This window comes from Panthera onca, chromosome B1 (genome assembly GCF_046562875.1).
Source record: "Panthera onca isolate mPanOnc1 chromosome B1, mPanOnc1 haplotype 2, whole genome shotgun sequence".
Taxonomy (NCBI): Eukaryota; Metazoa; Chordata; class Mammalia; order Carnivora; family Felidae; genus Panthera; species Panthera onca.
The window spans coordinates 121,328,522-121,345,783 of NC_138342.1; the positions used below are offsets into that span (position 1 = coordinate 121,328,522).

Genomic DNA, 17,262 nt, shown 5'->3' on the forward strand with positions numbered 1-17,262 from the left:
AAACATATACAAAGACATTTACCTCTTTTTTCTTGAATTTGAGGACTGCTGAAAAAATGTCATATTTGGTACAGTGGCAGCCACATTGTGAGAATGAGGGAAGGTCAACAAAATCAAAGAAAAGACTCCCCAGAGGTCTGAAACTCTACAGTTCCTAAAGCAATCCTGGAATCACTTTACCACTTCACTTGTCTTGAGAGAGAAATAATCCCGCATTGTTCATTCCACTTTAATAAGTTAAGTTGTACAACATGATGATTTGATACATGTATATACTGTAAAACGGGGACCACAATCAGGTTAGTTAACACCTCCATCATCTCATATACTTACCTTTATTTGGTGATAACATTTAAGATCTACTCTATTAGCAATTTTTATGTATGCATAAAACCATGTTCTACATTAGATTCCCAGAACTTATTCATCTCATAATGGAAAGTGTGTACCCTTTGACTACCATCTCTCCATTTCCCACAGTCTCAGGCCCTGGCAAACATCATTCTACTGTTTCTGAGTTTGGCTTTTTTAGATTCCACATGTGAGATGACACGGTATTTGCCTTTCTGAGTCTGGCTTATTTCATTAGCATAATGTCCTCCAGGTTCATCCATGTTGTCACAAAATGCAAGATTTCCTTCTTTTTATGTCATCCTTGCACAGAGGCCATGCTAATCTTCTCTGTATCATTCCAATTTTAGTATACGTGCTGTTGAAATGACCACTTCTTCTTTTTATGTACACATACAATGGAATATAGATACAGATTTATATAGATGATATAGATATAGATGTACACAATACACACACACATATACACATACCACACTGATACTTTAGTTGATTCCGTGCTGTGGCTATTGCATATAATGCTGCATTGAATATGAGGATGCAAATATTTCTTTGAGCTAATTATTTCATTTTATGGAAGGTATCTTGAAAGTGCAGGCTAAGACAACAACTTGCTCTTCCTATTAAAGCTAAGAGCCTCTAGCTTTTAGTCTGGGGGTTCCTAGTTCTTCTTTCAGTTTCTACTTAGAAAACAGTGATGATTTAAAAGATAGCATGGGCCACCCTCTGTGTGCAAAAATGATAAAATTGAATAGAGTAATTAGTAGGATATAAGATAGAAAACATCAAGAGCTAGTAATTTAAAACATTTTATACAATATCGGGGCGCCTAGGTGGCTCGGTTGGTTGAGTGTCCAACTTCAACTCACGGTTCGTGAGTTCACCCCATGTCAGGCTCTGTGCTGACAGCTCAGAGCCTGGAGCCTGCTTCATATTCTGTCTCTGTCTCTCTCTCTCTCTCTCTGCCCCTCCCCTGCTTGCATAACGCCTCTCCTCCCCTCCCCCTCTCTCAAATGTAAATAAACATTTTATGCAATATCAAAACTTTAAATGGGTTTTTACAACAGTCATTACTTAAGACACAATATAATTTCAAGTATACATTCATTTAATAATCATATAGTAGATGCTCAATAAATACTTTTGATTTAATTTGATGTGAGAATCACATTGAACATTGAGAGCAAAATCAAATTCTGTTTCCTCATATAAGAAAAACTCACAAAGGCTTTTCCTTGCATTATTTCATAAAAGAAATTTCTTAAAAGCGCAAATATCTCTACCACTTTACTTTTTTTTTTTCTACACAGAACCCTACAAAGTGACTTCTCTTCTGTGGTCTAATGCAGGAATAGAGATTAGAAATATGTCTCTGCTTTCCCAGGGGAATTCCAGCAAACCTTTTTTAAAAAGGATAATACCAATTTTCTTTAAGCATTGAAAAACATAGAAAAATGAAGCAAGCCTCTCAAATTTTTTTATGAAGTGAGTAAAACACTAATATTAATCTTGAGGATATGCATACTACTCAACACACACACACATACACACAAACACAAACTTCAGACCAATTTCACTTTTGACTATCAATGTAAAAATACTAAAAGATAATATTAGCAAACAGAATCCATTGATACTTTGAAAAGCAGAATAGTGTATCAGGACCAAATATGGCTTTGAAGATCATTTGATATGAGAAAATGCATTAATACTATTTTTTTAAGTTTTTATTTTATTTTATTTTTAATTTACATCCAAGTTAGTTAGCATATGGTGCAACAGTGATTTCAGGAGTAGATTCCTTAATGCCCTTTACCCATTTAGCCTATCCCTCCTCCCACAACCCCTCCAGTAATCCTCTGTCCTCCGTATTTAAGAGTCTCTTATGTTTTGTCCTCCTCCCTGTTTTTATATTATTTTATATTATTTTTCCCTTCCCTTATGTTCATCTGTTTTGTATCTTAAAGTCCTCATAGGAGTGAAGTCATATGATATTTGTCTTTCTCTGACTAATCTCGCTTAGCATAATACCCTCCAGTTCCATCCACGTAGTCACAAATGGCAAGATTTCATTCTTTTTGATTGCCAAGTAATACTCCATTGTATATGTATACACCATATCTTCTTTATCCATTAATCCATCGATGGACATTTGGACTCTTTCCATACTTCAGCTATTGTCAATAGTGCTGCTGCAAACATTGGGGGCATTAATACTATTTAAAATAAATGTATCACTTTAACATATAAGTCAGATCATGTCACTTCTCTGTTCCAAAATCTCTGAAGACTTCCTGTTTCACTCAGAGGAAGAGCCAAAAATTCTTACACTGACCTAAAAAGTCTATATAATCTGGCAACTGTTGTCTCTGTCACTTCTCCCCTCAGTCATATGGCTCCAGACACACTGAACTTTGCTGCTCCTCAAACATTCCAGGAACATTCCTGCCCTAACATTTTTGCATTCTTATACTCTTTGTCTGCAAAGCTTCCAATACAAGCTTCCACCAAGTATCTGCGAGGTTAAGTCCCTCACCTCCTAATATATCTTGCTTCAGTGTCACCTACACAATAAAGCTTATGCTGTCCACTCTGTTTAAAATTGCAACTCTCCTACTCTCACCCATGGTACTTCTGATTTCTTGCCTTACTCTGTGTCATCTCTTTTTCTCTAGCACTTGCTACAGCACTTCCGTATCATCTTCTGGAACTGAGTCAATGTACTTACATATCATCATTTTCATTTATTGTCTCTATCTCTCTCCTGCCATTATTATAAGCTTTTTGTCATTATTATAAGCTTTCCTTCACCATTGTATTCCATATGCCTACAATAGTACCTGGTACATAAGTTAGCTTTCAACAGATTTTCTTAAAATAAATGACCAAATGATTATTTAATACATCTGAAGAAAAGTCACATGGTATTCTCCATAGCCACTACAAAGTCATTTGACAAACAAATACACACTCAACTAAGTAGAAATTAGTGGCTAAGTCCTTAAAATCATCTACCTCAAAAACATTGTTAACAGAGGAAATACTGGAGGCATTCCACTACCATCAGGTACAAGGAACCCCACTATCACCACTAACCACTTAACTTCTATGGCCTGTATAAGCTGATTTGGTTAAAAATAGAAAAAAAATTATTTGTAGATACAGATGGACAGAACAAATAGAACTATTTGTAGATAAGAGGATTATACAACCAGTGTGAAAAAGTCAAATGAAAAACTACCAAAATTAACATGAGCTTTAGCGAGTATCAGAATAATAAATTTTGTACATTTATTTGAAAAATTATTTCTAAGTATTTATTATGCTGTGCCCCTTTTGCTGTTACAGCTTTGACTTTCATTTCACTATATCTTTTAACTGATAAATATATATATAATCTATATAATGGAATATTATATGTATATTGTATATAATGCAATATTATTCAGCCATAAAGAAAAGGAAATCCCGCCACTTGCAACAACATGGATAAAAATGTGAAGTGAAATAAGCCAGACACAGAAATGCAAACACTATATGATCTCATTTATATGGGAAATATAAAAAAGTTGAACTCACAGCAAAGTAGAATGATGGTTGCCAAAAGCTCAGGGTGGGAAGAATGGGGAGATGTTGATCAAAAGGTACAAGCTATAAGATAAACAAGCCCTGGGGATCTAATGTACCGCATGGTGACCATATGTAATAATACTGTGTTGTATGCTTGAAATTTTCTAAGAGAATACACCTTAAGTATTCACACCACACACACATAAGAGGTGATGGATATCTAAATTAGCTTGATTGTAGTAGTCATTTCACAATGTATTATGTCATCAACTCATGTTGTACACCTTAAACATATACAATTTTCATTTCTCAATTATACCTCAATAAAGATGGAGGGTGAGTCCAAAATTAGTCTCAGTGGGCTAATATCAAGGCATCAGCAGGGCTGTATTCTTTCTAAAGACTCTAGGGAAGATCCTTTTTCTTGCCTTTTCCAGCTTTTAGAAGCTTCCTGAATTTCTCACCTTATGGCCCCTGCCATGCTCAAAATGTAGGTGGTTGGTCAAGTCTTTCTGCAATCACATCACTCTGACTCTGACTCTGACTCTCCTTCTGCCTCCTGCTTTCACTTTTAAGAACCCCGTGACTCTGGGGTGCTTGAGTGGCTCAATCCATTAAGTGTCTGACTTCAGCTAAATTCATGGTCTCACAGTTTGTGGGTTTGAGCCCCACGTCGGGCTCTGTGCTAACAGCTCGGAGACTGGAGCCTGCTTCAGATTCTGTGTCTCCCTCTCTCTCTGCCCCTACCCCGCTCGTGCTCTCTTTCTGTCTCTCAAAAATGAATAAACATTAAAAAAAAATTTTTTTAAAGAACCCTGTGACTGTGCTGTGTTCATCCAGATAATCCACGATAATTTCTCTATCCAAATGTCAGCTGATTAGTAAACCAGATCACATCTGCTACTTGAATTCCACTTTGCCATATAATATAACATATTCATAGATTCAGGAGTTAGGATGCAGACATCTTTGGAAGACCATTGCTCTGCCTACAATACCCAGAGATACTTCTAGATATTTAAATGACTTTACATATGAAAGTTGGACTTTTTAATGGATGGTCATGGAACAGCTGAGTAGTCCTTGGGGGAAAAGATTAAATTAGATCCATGCTTCACATAATACAACCGGATAAACTCCAAATAGATCAAAAGATTTAAATGTAAATAAATGAACCATAGATATATTAAAGAATGGCAAATGTCTTTAAAACCTCATGGTAAGACCTTTCTTATTATGACTATGGTGGACAGACTTTAAAGTGATCACGATCATCCCTGACTCCTGGTATTCATGTCTTTGTGAAAATCCCCTCTAGGTCAGTATGGATGGACCAACGACTTGCTTCTAACCAACAGAATATGGCAAATATCATGGGATTTATATAATTATGTCTCAGTATGATTATATAAGAGTGCAGCATCAATTTTGATAGTCGCTCTCCCTCTTTCCCTCTCTCTCTCTTTCCCATCCTGTCTTTTTCAAGAGTCCAAGAATCCTACAGAGGAAAAGAAATTAATTCTGCCAGCAACTAGAGGGTGCTGGGAAGTAAATTTTTCCAGTGTTAAGTCTCCAGATAAGAACACAAGAACACAGTCCGGCCAATACATTGATTGCAGCTTTGTGTGAGACCCTGAGCAGAGGACCCCCTACACTGAGTAGTTCCCAGACTTTTGACCCACAGAAGCTATAAGATAATAAATGTATGTTGTTTGGCACTGCTAAATTTGTGGTAATTAGTTACACAACATAGAAAACTAATACAGTGGCTCAACATTTGAAATACATAGGAAAAATAAATTTTACTACACAAATAAAAAGACTTGAATATTACAAAGCAAACAAAGCAAGAGATAGATATACAAATATCATAATTAAAAGACAAGAATACATAAGCAAAGTCAAAAGTCAGTTGATTTTTTAAGTAATTATTAAATGATAATCTCCTCAACAGATTAAGAATTCTCAGAAGTCAACAAGAGAAAGATCAATCTCTCAGCAGAAAAATACCCAATGGACATGAACAGATAGTTTCCAAAGAAAGAAATGCAAATGACCCTTCAATATATTAAACAATACTCAATGTCATTTATTAAAAAAATTGATTAAAACTGTACTGGGATACCATTTATACCTGGCAGACCTGTTAAATTCCAAAAGGTCTAATGAAACATTGTATTGGTGAGCATAAAAGAAACATGCACTCTCACAGGCTGCTGGTATAAACTGGAAGGCAATTTAGTGATCTCAATCAATATTACAAATACATATGCTTTTGATCCAGCAATTTCTCTCCTCAGAATTACCCTAAAGGGGTACTCACATTCATATGAAATAATGCCTTTCAGAACCATTTGTAATAAGATTAAAAACCTAGTATCTATTAATTAGAAACCTATTAAATTATGGCACATCCATTCAATGGAAGGCAGCACAGCTGTAAAATGATACTGAGGTCTTCATTACTGATTGGGGCAGACTGGGTTACTATTCACCAGTTATTCTTAACTCCTGCTGCCTCTCCCTGCAGGAGAATTATACATACGCAACCCTTTTGAAGCTGAGGAAAGATGTGACTTGATTTGTCCAATGAAATGTGGGTATATATGTCATGTATTACTTCCAGACAGAAGATTTTAGAGCCAGCACGTAGTTTACCATGCCTTTTTATCCCTCTGCCATTAGTCTAGCACTGCTCCAACTAGATGTTGCTCAATCAGCCTGGATTCTTGAGAGGCAATGACCTGAACCAAGGCTAGAGGTGACTCACAATAGACACGCAGTGTGAGTGAGATATAATTCTATGCAGTTTTAAGGCATGGAGATTTTAAAATCAACATGGTAATCTAGCCTGGCTGATGATACAGAAGAATATGAATAAGTATGGCTCACTCTGCCTTAAAATAGAGAGGGAAAAAAAGAACATGTAAATATAAGTGTGTACTAGCTCATACAAACATAACAAATCTCTGGATGTTTTTATCTATTACGGCCAATTGGGAACTGGGCAAACGTGACAGGGTTGAGAGAGAGACTTTCAATAGAATACACCTTTTTAAATCTTCTGACACTATATATGTATTAACTAGTCAAATTTTTAATACATGTTTAAAGAAAGAAACACCTGTGTCTAAAACACATGTTGGCATAAAATATTAAGAAACAAGTTGAAAAGCTAGCTGGAGAACAAAAAACATGAAGTCTTCCTAGAGCTTGAACAGAAGCAATGGCCATCTTTCCAATGATGGATTTCTCCATAATTGTGCCTGCCTCTGACCATATTCATCTGGTAAAAAGGGGAGTGCTCCAGGAGGAACTACATGGGAAAACTGATAAATATGTAAAGTAGCATGAAGGGGAGTCTGGAGAATAGTGAGTTGCTAAAATGAGAAGGGTGTTTTTTCAGATGGAGAGGAGGAATCTTAGGAGAGAGACTAGTGACCTAATTATCAAACACCTGGACAGCTCATAGTTTGATCTGCATCTTTGGAAGATGTGGAGCCAGGTGAATTGAATGGAAAGTAAAACTGCAGAGAATTCAGAAGGCTTCTCAAATTGAAAGCTGGATGAAGATAAATAAGAAAATGACATAAGGAAAGCCTCTCAGGGCATTTATCATATACCTGTTTTAAGATCCAAAGAAACTTGCAGGAGGAACACAATATGCAACATTTAGTTAGAAATAACGCTTAATCCCAACTGTATGCTGCAGGAGCTAGAAGTTAGAGATTTTTTTTACTTGGAAATAGCCTTTGACAATGCAAACATAATCCTCATCATTCTCTATGTTTATCCAACTCATTCATAAACAGAACACCGGCAGAAATTGCCATGTAAGAATTTTTTCCAGAATGATTTTTTAATGTTGTCAAAATATTTATTGGGGCGCCTGGGTGGCTCAGTCGGCTAAGTGTCCGACTTCAGCTCAGGTCATGATCTCGCGCTCTGTGAGTTCGAGCCCCGCGTCGGGCTCTGTGCTGACAGCTCAGAGCCTGGAGCCTGTTTCAGATTCTGTGTCTCCCTCTCTCTCTCTGACCCTCCCCCGTTCATGCGCTGTCTCTCTCTGTCTCAAAAGTAAATAAACGTTTAAAAAAAATTTTAAAAAAATTATTTATATAACTCACTAAAATGGTGAAGATTTTGAAAAGCAAAGAACTTCAAAATGAAAAGCATCAATATCTTTTAATATGAGACTACAATGCCTAAGCAGTACTAATATTGTTATCCAAAATATTTGTGGATTTCTTAATATTATAAGAGTATTCAAAAATTAAAAATCAAATATTCAAATTGATTAGTGAAGAGGACACAAGGAATTTTAGTTTAGTTTTTTTTTACTTTCAAAAATATTTGTATATGAAATGATTTCACCAGTTGTCCTGCATTAAAACCTTATTACTAAAGAAGGAAATTTTAATCTTATCAGTAAATGGATTTTTATCAGTAAAAGGTGTTCTGGAATCTAGTGCATGATCTAGGAATTTTAAAGTTAAAAGAGCATAAATAGGAAAGTGGTCTATATTTTAATTTTAAGGAAAAAGTGCAAAACTTTTAAGATTCTCAAACATAATAATATTCTTTCACATTTAATTTCCATTTATGTCACATTACATGTTTAATAGGAATAAACAGCAATGCTAAATTTTAACCATGACTTTATATTGCCTTAATACATAGTAATTAATGTTAATTTAATTCTCTGAAAAAAACAAAGGTCTTCTAAAAATCCAGCTGTTCTAAGCACTCCAGAACTCCATTAGTCTGTAACACCTTCAATATATGAAGGACAAATGTTTGATCTTTTAATATATTTCTTACCCATCTCCATATATCTCTATAGTAATAGGTACCAGGAACTACCTACTTGGTGTAAATGTCAGTTACTAAGGATGGATTCATATACTGAATTTCCACTATAAACTATTAATAATATACTGTCATCGTGTGAAGAAAGTACTGGCTCAAATACAAAGAAAAAAGTGTACCAACATCCTAGAATATATACTAAAACGTATTTAAAAGTGGTGAAGTTTGCACCAAATTATCTGTGTTCCTCCTCTGTATGCTCCTTACGACTTATATTCCTGTATCAAGACTCAGTTGAACTGTAGTTGATGACTCTGAAAATATGTGATTTTTACCATTTTTTAAAAAACCCTACAGGATATAGCATGACCTTGCTCTTAATAAGAATTTATCATCAAGTTGTACAACAATGTGAATGTACTTAATACTACAGAACTGTATACTTAAAAAATGATAAAATTTTTAAAATAAGTTTTGTTATGTATATTTTACTAAAAATTTTAGAAAAGTATTTATCATTAAGTAGTTATTAATAACGCTGTCATTTATCACTTAATTATAAAGTATTTCATATCTGTTCATTATGCATCCATACATAAATTTTGTTCCTATTGTATTAGCTTCTTTTACTTATAACCCTGAACCATATTTTGATCCATCAGCATTATTTATTCATTGATTCAGAACATAAATATTTTACTGCCATAAATATGAGCAGTAATCTACTGAGATTAACATTTCAGTTATGGGGCCACAGCTAATATATACAATCATATTTTTAGCACTGTGCCAGTGGCTTCATAAAATCAGGTCAACTAATATCTACTGAATTACTCTAGAGCACAAAGGACTCTCCTGGACACTTTTATTGTCACCTCAATTTATTGTTGACTAACGTACAAGCTTTACACTCATACTATAAGTAAGACTGTTATTAACCTTACATTGTGATCCCAAAGACAGTGTGGAAATTTTCCAAGACCCAATCTTGTTGTCATCATATGTATCAGAGAGTTATATATGACCCCTAATCCTCTCACGACCCCCCAAAAAATCCTTGCAGACAAACTCATTCAACAAAGATATACGTTATTTATTAACATTATCTCTTCCTGATTTTACTAATTATCCATGTACAATCAGAAGAGGGCTCTTTTCTAGCAATTTAAAAATCAAAGATATTATATAGATACCAGTATACAATGCTGATATTTCTCTGCACTGGTTATTAAAATATTAACCTACTTTTAATCTAAACACTTAATGCCTTATTACATGCTACCTAAGGATATTGCCATGGAGCAGTGACAAGAGTCTGAGAATGGGGCAGGGTGCTGTGGTGGTGGATAGATATCCACTACCTCTACCTGCACATCCATCTAGTGCACCAAGAGGTGACCATGGCAGGAGAGTCATGGGAAATGGCTATGACTGCCTCAGGGTAGCACAATGCAGGTCAGACAGGTATGTAGTATGTAGATGGCAGGGCAGGAAGCACTGGTGGAGGTGCTGTTGACAGTGAGCTAAGGCAGAATCTCCCTAGGTCCAGGCCATAATAAGGGAACCACTGACATCCAGGCATGTACTCAGCCCTCCCAAGGATATGGTGTCAGCTGCCCTCCAGCATAGAAATGCTGACCCAGGGAGATTGATGGGGGTGGTTTTTGGAAAAGTCTGATGTGATTAACATCCTGATTGAGAAAGAGCATCATAACTACTGACAACCTTCTCCAACAAAATACCATCTTGACTTCATCTAAAAATCAACCAACGACCTGCAAATTGTCAAAATGATCTGATAAATTTAAATGAATTTAAATTACAACTTATCACACTTGGTAAGCTGTCTTCTGATACATGCCAGTTAAGTTGGAAAATAAAATATTCTAAAAAAATTTTCTTGTGCATTGATTTACATATTAATTTATATGACCATCTGGTTAATAATACTTTAATTTTTAAAAAAATTTACTCTCATCACTCCCACTCTGTGAGAGTGAGGGCCTATATCTATCTACATTTGCTTACCCCCCCCACAAAAAAAACACATGGTACTGACTGGCACATAATTGGCCTCAAAATATTATCCAATTAATGTCTAAAAATTTGAATATATATTCAACCAGCAGTTATAATTTCCCAAGTCCCCCTATATCCAGTTAACAATTCAATTTCACACACACAAAAAAAAGATTATGAAAACCTGCTAAGTATAAGGCACCATGGGAATACTATGGAGGGCATGAAGACAAACATTACCCAGTCCTCCTCTCAACAACATAAACTTGAATGAGAAACAGAGCTTCTTGATAAAAATTAAAATTCCATATATTTAGTACACACTTCTGGGCTGTACCTTGCATCCTAAGGACAGCAGCCTCTAGGAAATGATGCACTTAATGGAATGCATGAGGCCACACGCCTGTGGTAGGTACTTTAGCTTGCACAGTGGAAAAGGGCTTGGCATTTCAGGATTGTGTCTATCTTCCATTGCCCCAGAAGTAATATTTCCGTAATAGCTGTGGTTGTTGAGTACAGAAGATATTGCACTTTCTGGCTATAGGCCATGACAACTGCTTCATCACCAAATTTCTTGGTTTTGCTTTGTTTTTCCTCCTTTAAAGCTAGAAAACTATATTGTGCATTTCTAATAAATATAAATGATTTATTAATTCCACTAAATACTGTTCAACCCCATCCCTACAAACTCGTTGGTCTTCTTGCCTAAGATGTAATAATGGATGTGAGTACGTAACGTTAGGAAGCATACAACCTGGATACTTAAGGAGTTTGAACAATAACTGGACTACCACTGAGGAAAAATAGAAATAATTATATTAGCTCATTGATGCCTTAAATTCATTCATAACAAAACGAGGTAGAAAGGATATCAGAACACCTGACTTGAGTGAAATATTTTTGAACAAGGACTTCTAGAATTCATAGACTATTCCCAACTTCTTCAGCTATATGGATTTGACAGGTTGTATTTATGAAAAGCATGATAATCCTTTATAATTTTTAGAACACCTTTCTGGAACACTGCACCAGTCACAGATGGAGGGTTTTCATTTATCCTTTAGATGCCAAAAAATAAAAGGCTTTACTCTGATCAACACTAAATTCATATCCATAACATAAGGCACATCCAGGTATTTAATGCCATATGCCCTGCCTCAGCTTGTGATCTAACTCCTAAAATGCTGAAAGTTAAATTTAAAACAGCCTCACTGTAGAGGGAATTTCTTCCACTTCACTCCAGTGCTACATAAGCCCTTCCTAAACCCGGAAAGGAGACTTACACATGTACTATTCATATTTCAAACCCATAATAAGTAAAAATAACACTACCTTGCAACCTTATGAATCTTTCATAAGCACATCATTTCAAAATGGAAATTAACATGTTTTTCTAAACATCTATTTGATAAAAGATAAAGAAATGCCAACAGATCTTTCGTGAAAAACCTCTCTAGACAAATCATCACATGGAGCTAAAAATCTCTGGATGAACAGAGCCCAGGGTTTACTTGAAGAAGTCCCTTGGGTTAATGCAGTAAGTATAACACAGTGTCTCTGTAATATCAATTTCTTCATGTCTTTCTTTCACCTCCGTGTTACTAAGCGATGTAATGGTGTTTTGTGTTATTTAGTTAAGCTTTGCTCTATGCCTTGTCACTGGCAATAAAAAGATAAAGAAATAAACAACAACACATAAAAGAGGTTGGCAAAGCTTTCTAGTGACACAGATTATAGATCCAAGCTAATAAAAAATTTCATTTTAAAAGATCATAGTGCCAACAACAAAATAAATGAATACTAAATCAATGATTTATGATATATTCATGCCCTATATACTACGAAACCACAAAGTAACTGAAGAACCCCACCTCTTACCTCTCATTTCCTTTTATTATGCTGTATCTTGTGTCTTTGAGTGGTATTTATATTCTGAATTGAAATTCTAATGCCAAATATAACACAGTGGTAACTACTTTAAAAAATCATAACACCAATTTCTCTACAAACCCTAAAAACACTCTACTCGAAACTATCAGACTGTTTTCAATTGGGTGTTGTCCCTGAGAGGAGGAAAAAGTAACAACAACAACAAAAATGTCTAGACCTTTTTCCTCAGGTGTGGCTACTGGAAAGCGGTTTGAGCTGCTGGCTGAGGGGGTGCTGTAAAGGGACAGGAGTGTGAGATTGGGACATAAACTTTGCCCTAGCAGGGTGTTTCCCCATTGTTGTGCCAGAGACAAAAGGGGAAGAGTGTAAGAAAGCAGGTGAAAGGGATAAAGGAGGACCAAGCATGCTCTTTCTCTAGGGGAGAGATCATATTTCAAGTATAATATCTTCAAGCAAAAGCAAAATGTCAGTGAAAGATGAGAAAACTGCTGTAGGAGGTTGCTTCACCTTCCACATCCCCAGCTTTTTTCCCCAACACCCAATAGGCTTAAAAATCTACTTAGAGCATAAAATAATTGGCAAACTTATATTAACCTAAATTGTGAAACATGTCTATTTTTCTTGAGATATAAATTAACAAAAGATAGAAATGAAAACAAAGGTAGAAAATGGATGTTACTATCTGGCCAAACTAACTACTAATACCATGGCCAAATAATGCCCTCTTCTCCAAAATTATCTTATATAGTGATTGTATGAAGGGGGAAAGAGAGGTCATGGTCTATTAAAATTTAGTTTGGCTGACCTAAAAATTATACATAGAATACAAGAACTAACTTGTGAAAGAGTTCTCAATAGGCAAAGCTGGAACAATTTGAACAAAATTCATAAAGTAGTCTGGGTTTGTAATCCAAGGCATAAAATAAATATCCATGAGTCTACACTAATCTAGATAAATGACTGAATAAATCAATATAGAGAGAAGAGACAATTCTCCTGTGCAGAAATTCCAAATAATGTATGTAGATACTCTATATTCAAGGAAATGGAGCATAACCCCACACCCCAAAACTCCTTAAGTGTGGGCTACACAAAGAATATAATAGAGAAAGGCAGGGGGTGTGGGGGTATGGAGGTTGGGAGGAGATAGTAACTTAGGGTAGTGAAATTATAAAAGCACCTCCTGACCAAGTAATGAAGGCTAAGATTAACAGTGTCAAGGCGTGTGGATAGTACGTATTCCTGAGACAATGTGATGAAAATGGCATTGTACTTCTGTGGTCCTCCTCCCAAGAACCTGTGAACCCAATCAAATCATGAGAAAATGTTAAATTCCAATAAAAGAGTATTTTACAAAATACCCAACTGGTACTACTCAAAACTGCCAAGATCATCAAAAACAAGGAAAATCTAAGAAATGGTCACAGCCGAGGGGAGACTCAGGAGACATTACAACTAAAATGTAATATAATATCCTGGATGGGATCTTGGAATAGAAAAATAACATTAGATTAAAAACTAAGGAAATATGAATAAAGCATGGACTTTAGTTAATAATAATAAATCAATATAGGCTCATTAATTTTAGCAAATATATCATACAGATGTAAGATATTAATAGGGGAAACTAGATGTGGGATCCACAGGAATTCTGTATTACCTCATATTATTTTCTGTAAATTCAAAACTGTTCTAAAATAGAAAGTTTATTTTAACGGAAGCCACACAAATATAAATCTATTGTGCCATTCCTATGTTTTAGTTTAATAAAACAATTAACTTTCATGCTATTCATTATATTAAATGCAAGCTGTGAGGAGAAAAACTTTGACATCCCAATAGAACTGTCTTTCTGCAGGGATTTATCATCAGAGTTTTTAACCTTATGAAGACAAATAGGTAAGTAAATTTAATGAAACTTTATCTTAAATTTTGTATATTATTACATGTATTAGCATCATCCTCTATGTATTTTACTTTATTACAAATCAGGTGTATTGATTAGAGACATATCTCAAAACTTAAGATGTCCTGCTTTAAAGGGTAGGTGAAAATCTACTTCAGAAAACCCCATTTTTTCCTCCCTAGGTAGTTATTAATTTTTGTCTCCACTTTTGTAAATTACTGGCTTTTATTCAAACAAGATGCTTTTTTTCCTTTCATAGTAGATGTTGTCCACCTCCTGTATAAAGAAAGTAAAAGAAAGCAAAGGTCTTGTGGTATCATGAAGTCAGAGTGCTAAATTTGTGACATCATCGTTATTTCTGTGGCAATAAATTGATGCCAGAAAAGTGATTAGGACCGTTCCAGGACAGAACAGATGTGCATGTCTTCTGCTTCTTCTCCTAGGTAGGCCTCTCAGGGAAGTACCTCCATTTCGGCACCCATGATTGAGTCTTTAGGAATAGATATCTCAGTGAAGGAACATTTTGCCACTCTCCATTCTTGTAACTTTCAAAATAGATTAAAGTGGGTTAATTTCAAAGCTGCCAATCTCCATTTACTAAGGAATTGTTAAGAACATTAGGATTATCAAGAACGTTAAAATAATATTTTTTTTAAAAATATTTAATTATATGTTCACACTGTCTATACCCTTAATGTCAAATTTGCTGCCTGGAAAGTTAAGAGTAAATGGGAGAAAGCAAAAGGATCTACTTAGTCATTTCCTATAGGTAACAGACTTAAACTATTTTCCATCTTAAAAAGACTAATAGGAACTATTCCATGGTGCCTAACTTCTTTAAAATCATATATAAATGATACATTAAAATATACATATCTCTTTGTGTATATATTTTATTTATACACTTATTTTTTACATATTTATTTTATACATATTTTATTTTATACATATATATTTTTATTTGTATTTATTTTATATATATATGGATGGATATATAAATATATATTAATATTCTTAGGCATCATTTAAATCTCTTATTATTTCTTTTTTTTTTTAATTTTTAATGTTTTATTTATTTTTGAGAGAGAGAGAGACAGAGTGCAAGTGGGGAGGGGCAGAGAGAGAGAGAGACACAGAATCCAAAGCAGGTTCCAGGCTCTGAGCTGTCAGCACAGAGCCTAATGCAGGGCTCAAACCCACAAACTGTGAAATCATGACCTGAGCTGAAGTCAGAAGCTTAACCAACTGAGCCACCAGGTGCCCCTTATTGTTTCTTTATAGTACATTTAAATGTTCAAAGTAAAGCTGTCATTTTATTTAACAACCATTTATTAAGCATCCCCTGGGTTCCAAGTGCTACTCGAACAAATAAGGTATAGTCTTTTCTTTCACAATTGCTTGCAATCTAGTAGGATGCGGGTGGGGTCTGGGTTGAATAGAATCCCTCCAAAATTCATGTCTACTTGGACCCACAATATGACCTTATTTGAAAATAGGTCTTTATAGATTTAATTAGTTACAATGAAGTCATACTGAATTAAGGTGGGTCCTAATCCACGGCTCCTGTCCTTATAAGAAAAACAAGAGCAAAACAAAACAAGCAAGCAAACCATCAAAAACACACAGAGAGACACAGGGAAAATACCATGTGACAATGGAGGCAGAAATTAGAATAACTCATCTACAAGCCAAAGAATGCCAAGGATTTCCAGCAACTACCGGAAGTGAGGAAAAGGGCAAGGAAGGACTTGGGGCACCTGGATGGTTCAGTCAGTTAAGTGTCTGACTCTTGGTTTTGGCTCAGGTCATGATCTCACAGTTCAGTGGGTTTGAGCCCCACGTCTGGCTCTGCACTTGGTGGTATGGAGCCTGTTTGAGATTCTCTCTCCCTCGCTCTCTGCCCCTCTCTCTCTTAAAATAAATAAATAAATTTTAAAAAGCAGGGGGAGGGGGAACAAGGAAGGATGCTCTATAAAGACTTCAGAGAGAGCACAGCCCTGACCACCCCCTTGATTTCAGACTTCTGGCCTCTAGATCTGTGAGAAAATAAGTTTCTTTTGTTCTAAGCCACCAAGTTCGTGGTACTTTGTTATAGGAAACTAATACAGGAGGTAAGAAAAATATATATACAAAAAAAGCATTTCTATAAGGATGTATTTGGCTTAAATAGAGGCCTTGAAAATGTTGATATATACCAGGTCTTCCACATCACAATAGTTGTCCAAGATGTAAAATTATAAAGCACAAACAGTTAAGATGGGGATCAGGGGGAAATGAGATTTAATTATATTCTCGCTTGTTTCTTAGTCTGTTCCTATACCTTGCATTGCACATATTCATTCAACAAGGTGGTTGATCCTTCCAATTCTAGGATAAAAGTGTTTCACTGAGGTTTCCAGCCATGGCCAAAAAGCAACATAAAACTAAAGACCTGTGAAATGAAATCATCAGTCAGAGACCTGATGGGCTTCCAAAACACAAGCAAGCTGCCTACAGAAGGCTCTTAATTCTCTTTGCTTTCCCTTGATTATTCAGTTTTTTCAAACTGCATATGAAGTGTTTTAATCTTTGAATACACAGCTGCTTCAGACTCCCCCAGCCCTTTTTTACACGTTTCATGCATCCAATTCATCTCTGTTCCAAGGGGCTTGTCCAGGAAGGTGACAGGCTGACTATACACCTGGGTCACAACAAGCCATGGTAGAGTGGAGACTAACTGA

General features: G+C 35.5%; 1 protein-coding gene and 1 non-coding gene across 5 annotated transcripts in view; both read right to left on the reverse strand.

Moving 5' to 3' along the window:
• The window catches only part of INPP4B (inositol polyphosphate-4-phosphatase type II B), a 762,324-nt gene that overhangs the window by 715,702 nt on the left and 29,360 nt on the right, over window positions 1-17,262 (reverse strand). The gene's annotated exons all lie outside the window — the stretch shown is intronic.
• On the reverse strand, window positions 620-725 carry LOC132693415 (U6 spliceosomal RNA). Its single transcript, XR_009616801.1, has one exon. It is a non-coding gene; the product is annotated as a U6 spliceosomal RNA (small nuclear RNA).